Source organism: Pestalotiopsis fici (genome assembly GCF_000516985.1).
Source record: "Pestalotiopsis fici W106-1 unplaced genomic scaffold PFICI_Scf_1, whole genome shotgun sequence".
NCBI classification, from domain to species: domain Eukaryota; kingdom Fungi; phylum Ascomycota; class Sordariomycetes; order Amphisphaeriales; family Sporocadaceae; genus Pestalotiopsis; species Pestalotiopsis fici.
The window spans coordinates 2855972-2861971 of NW_006917091.1; positions in this window are offsets into that span (position 1 = coordinate 2855972).

Here is a 6000-nt window from a genome sequence, read left to right on the forward strand (position 1 = left end):
AAATGCTACAGCTTTCCGTATTCCCGATAAATCCTTTTAATTTCGCTATAATTTATTTATTTTGAAATAATTTTTCTTTCCCACTTTCCATAAATTATAACAGCGCATCCTTTTTAATAATATTTATATTTTAATTTGTTTTATAATTAAAAAAAAAAGACCTGAAAAGATTAAAGAGTGAAATTAAGCTTAGCAACCCTTTTTCAATTCTTTTTTCCTTTATTTTTAGCTTTTATTTTCTTTTTTTCTTCTCTTTCTTTTTTTTTTCTCTTTCTCCTTTTTTTCTTTCTTTTCTCTTTCTCTTTTTTTCTTTCTCTTCTCTTTCTTTCTCTTTTTTTTTCTTTTTTTTCCGTGTCTAAATTACAAGTATTATTCTAGGATCACGCTTCCTCTATTATAATAGCTAACAACTATTAAAGATCTATTTTGTCTAGACTGCCTTTGGTTTCCTGCATCGAGGCGATCAACTAGCCTTTCGTCGTCTAAGTCTGTCGCAAGCAGTAGACGATGACGACGATTACTATTCTGGCTCAGACGAGTCAGATGTCCCAGGCGCCGATTACAGTCGTCCCGGTATCATGCTCGACGATATGGACTTCCACTTTCTGCTTGAAGGTTATGTGAACACGCTGGATGAGCCTGAGCGACTTGAAAGTGTCCGTCCAGAGGTGCGAGCCGCCTACCAGGCTGCAGAGGTTTCTGTTAAGGATTTGCGACGGTTTTGGGTCAATGGCATAGCCCAGGAGAGATCCGATTTTTTTTATGGTCGAATAAACACTCGCATAAGACGAGTAATTAATGCTTTTGGCTATTAGCGTCTTTCTGTGCCCGGCTCCCCGGAATGTACGATCTATCGAAAGGACCTCGCCGATAATAAGGCGATCGTGCTGCCCTATAGCCACTTCGAATAGCATAACACCTATATCCTGGAGTGGTTGCAAAGCAATATTTACAGTCGTGCGGCAAATCGAGAATGCTGTCCAGTGTGTCGGGCCTCTGTCGTTAACCATTCGCCTGCTCCTGTTGTCGACAACCAACCTCCGCACCCACAAGCCTCTCCGTCTGGTGTAGAGTCTGAATGAGAGATGTTTTGTTTTTACGATATAGGATCTCTTCCAAGGAAAGAGCCGACTTTCTCCGCGAGGCGACTTTCTCCATAGTCGTTTGAACACTCGCATGAAACGAGTGATTAATGCTTTTGGCCGTCGGCGTCTTCCTGTGCCCGGCTATTCGAAATATATAATCTGTTTGGAGGCCCTCGACGATAATAAGGCGATTATATTATATTTACATTTTGAGATGGAAAATTAGGAAAGAATCTTGAGCTTTTTCTTTTTCCTTTAATTATTTCTTTTTTTTTTAAAAAAAAAAAGAAAAAAAAGTCCGGGCTTTTTATAGGACACGTTATTGCGTATGCGACTTAAAATCGGTGGAATGATGATAATCGAGCGCCAGAAAGAGAGCTGTGCCAGGGTTGAGAAGCGAAACCAGAGAAGGACTTCCAAACAGCGGGGATGCAGTGCCGACAGTATGCAGCGGTGACTGCCATGGAGACTAAACACCAGAAGGAGAGGTCTGTAGGTGCAGAGGCGTGCCGTCCGCCGAGGGCAGATGTTGGTTGCCGACGACAGGAGCAGGAGAAGCATTAACGAAGGAGACAAAACTAGTTGGTAGCAGCGCGATCTTTTGTCGGCACATCGGACAGCACTCCCGATATGTGTTATCAGGGTGGGCATTGCTCTGCAACTATTCCATCTCATTTTATGGTATTGAAAAGTCACAATAAAGGCAAAGAACAATCAAAAGTTTACAAGCACGTCATACACTGGCAGTGACTTTGGCTGTTATCATGTCTATTGAGTATATTAAACGTGCAATGATTATAATTGGCAACGGCTTCGTGAAGCAATTGATGCTGGCCGCAATACTGCCCCCGACCGCCAACAATAACAACAATACTTGATAGCAGCAGCAGCAACAGCAACAGAAATAGCGGTGACAAGACCGCCGCTACTTTCCAGTTTGAAACCAACCTGTCATTTCTAGGCTCGGAAAATATATGGCTACTGCCTATTCAGCACTTGGGTAGCTGTAAATGAAACCATTCCGTAGTCGGGGGCCACTCTAAGCTCCCCATCTTGAAATCATTACTCAAGCATAGGGTATATTATGGCATAGTCCATTTCTTTCCTGTGGTACCATAACATGCGATGCGAAAGTGGTGTTATCCAATGAAGAAGACAACGAATCATCCTCCATCTCTGCTTCTTAGACAAAGACTCTGCGTATCCATCATGCTTTTTGCTCAAAATAACAATACTCATCCTTGAAGATAAAGTAAAAGACAGAATCTCCAAAAGAAATAATGCAAATCACGGGAACAAGTTTCCAAAAGCGACTGATTTGTACTGCAATGAGGGTCATGTATTCGAATCGAATATACGTATTATTTATTAAGATAGAGGACTAGAATAGACTAACATTTGTTGTCATGACATGAAAAATGAATATATAAAAGCTCTTGAAGAATAAAAGGGGAAATAAAGACTCCTTTTCCCTTAATTTGCACTGACACATCTGGCACCGTCGGCGACTGTTCCAGGGCCACCGGCCAGCACTGTCAACACAGGCATAGCCACGATATTCTGGCCAGTGCCAGGCAGCGAAAAGGTGTACTGAGTACCAGTGTTGCTGTCTGAAGCAATAAAGGCATTGTTTTGACTGGAGAGAACTGACTGATACTGAGCCAATGGCAAGGACACCGCAACTTGGCCTAATAGTACCCACGTGTGGGTGGCTCTGTTCCACTGCATGATGAACGAGAACGTTATTTGAAGTCCAGTACCTGACGCAACACCATACAGGTTGTTGCCACCATTGGTGCCTGGAACCCATGCCCAATCTTGGACAAGATGGCCACCGGGTGGAGCTGCTGAAGTGCCAGCATCCACGACTCTGCCAAATGTGGCAGAGCTGGGAACCAGATCAATCTTTGTCCATAGGGTATTGGTTTGGTCAAGCAGCCAGTACTGTCCCTGCTCGTCAATCACACCGGCAATAGCGTTGGCAGTCAAGCCGGCGGTTGCAATGGTTCCAGCAAGAGGCAGGAAATTTGTACTGGCGCCAGTGGCCGGATCGATTTGGATGACCGTCTGAGGGAAGGCATTGGCGACGGCATAGAGGAAACCATCAAATGGGTTGTATCCAAGCCCATTAAGTGTGCCGGCACTGCCAACGGGTCCTATAGGCACCGGTACGGCTCCAGTCACAACATTCAATTGCAAAACGTCGAAGACAAAGTCTTCCCGAATCAGATTACCGTTAACGACATAGTAGGCTGGTGCGTTGGCAGCGCAAGAGGGCGTAACGGTAACAACGACGCCGCCTGTGCCAGTGGATGTGCCAGCAGCAGTGCCCGTGACAGTCGAAGCCACCACGGTAACGACGACGCCAGCACTTCCTGAAGAAGTGCCAGCCACTGGTCCTGTAACCGTGGTCGGCACCACGGTAACTGTAACTCCTCCGTCTGTGCCGGTCGCCGTGCCCGCAACAGGTCCCGTAACCGTAGAAGGCACCACGGTCACGACGACGCCAGCACTTCCTGAAGAAGTTCCGGCCACTGGTCCTGTGACCGTGGTCGGCACCACGGTAACTGTAACTCCTCCGTCTGTGCCGGTCGCCGTACCCGCAACAGGTCCTGTAACTGTAGCAGGCACCACAGTAACAACTACTCCGCCGGGGCCGGAGGAGGTTCCAGCTACTGGACCAGTAACTATAGTCGGGACGACAGTAACTGTCACTCCTCCGTCTGTGCCGGTCGCCGTGCCCGCAACAGGTCCTGTAACTGTAACAGGCACCACAGTAACAACTACTCCACCGGGGCCAGTCGCCGTGCCTGCAATTGGGCCAGTCACGGTCGAGGCGACAATCGTTACCACGACACCGCCGGGCCCGGACGAAGTTCCGGCCACAGGTCCTGTGACCGTGCTTGGTACGACAGTAATTGTTATTCCTCCATCCGTGCCAGTTGCCGTGCCCGCAATTGGTCCGGTAACCGTCTGAGCGACGGCGGTAACGACGACACCCCCAGGCCCAGAAGAAGTGCCAGCCACGGGGCCTGTAACAGTGGTTGGAACGACAGTAACTACCACACCGTTTGAGTTTGTCGCTGTTCCAGCCACAGGGCCTGTAGTCGTCACTGGGACCACGGTTACGGTGATTCCTCCGTCAGCTCCGGTTGCGGTTCCGGCCACGGGGCCAGTTACAGTAACTGGAACGACAGTCACGATGACGCCTCCAGGGTTTGTTCCGCTCGGCTCGATCGTTGAAGTACCGGCAATCGGGCCTGTAGTTATGGTTGGGACCAAGGTGACGACAATAACGCTTGCTCCAGTCGAAGTGCCACCCACAGGACCTGTGACAAAGGATGTAGGCGTGGCACCAGGTGTCAATGTCACGACAACGCCTCCAGGGTTCGTTCCACTTGGCTGGATCGTCGAAGTCCCGGCCACGGGGCCTGTTACAGTAACTGGGACGACAGTGACAACCACTACACCATCCGAGCGGGTGGTAGTGCCTCCCACGGAGCCAGTCGCCACGGAAGTAGCCGAGGGGGCGACTGTAACGATGACACTGCCGGGGATTGTTCCGCTGGGAAGGATTGTCGAAGTCCCTGCAATTGGCCCAATAACCGTTGTTGGAACGACGGTAACGACTACCACGCCGTCTGAGCCGGTTATCGTGCCTCCCACGGGGCCGGTGACTACAGAAGTGGCCGAGGGGGCGACCGTAATAATAACACTTCCGGGAATCGTTCCGGTTGGAAGAATCGTCGAAGTCCCAGCAATTGGGCCAATGACCGTTGTTGGAACGACAGTAACGACTACCACGCCGTCTGAGCCAGTTATCGTGCCTCCCACGGGCCCAGTAACCACGGCAGTTGAACTAGGAGCAATGGTGACAATGACGCTTCCAGGGTTGGTTCCGCTTGGGGGAATGGTTGAAGTTCCAGCAATTGGGCCAATAATCGTGGTTGGAACTACGGTAACAACCACTACACCATCTGAGCCGGTTGTCGTACCTGCTGCGGAACCAGTAGCAACAGAAGTCGAGCTAGGAGCGACTGTAACGATGACGCTTCCAGGGTTGGTTCCGCTCGGGGCAATCGTGGAAGTTCCGGGAACACTGCCAAAGACGGTAGTTGGGACGACGGTTACAACGACTACACCATCCGAACCTGTAGATGTGCCGGCTACAGAACCTGTAGCTACAGAAGTTGAACTAGGAGCAACCGTGATGATGATTACACCATTTGGATCGGTAGATGTGCCTGCAGTTGGGCCAATGACTGTCGTGGCGACATCAGTAATGATGACTACACCATCCGAGGTTGTCGTGCCACCGACAGGGCCAGTGACGACGGAAGTAGCAGTAATGAGCGTCGTGCTAGAGGAGCTGCTGCTGACTGGCGGGCTGGTCTGAAGAGTGGACAGGTCAGCCGCAATGTTTCCTGCGCCCAAGACGGTACCAATCTCGAGCTGGTAAGAACCATCGGGGTTAGGGGCGAGCTGGACGACGCGATAAGTCTGTCCAAGCGTCGCCGCATTCAATGTACAAGTGAGAATGTTAGTTATGGCGGACGTGGTGCACATCAGAGGTGCCGATACAGCATCTCCCGGGGCGCAAGTTCCGACTGTACAAGGAGCGGGATCCAATGCACCAATAGAGTTGGAGTAAGTACAGCATACATCTTGATTGTCGTTGTTGGGCGTGGTGATGACGAGCTGTCCGGTCGTGGGGTCAAGACCAAACAGGATCATGGAAAAGTTGGTGGTCACGATGGCGTTGGAGGGAGCCAAAAGTGTGCTTGGTTCCAGCTGGAAGCCCGTTGCTGGGCCAGCATTGGCAGCAAAGAGTTGGAATTCCGCCGTGGGTGTAGGTGCACCTGATGAGGATGTACTGGATGCAGAGGTGACGACGGAGCTGGAGCTGACAACAGAG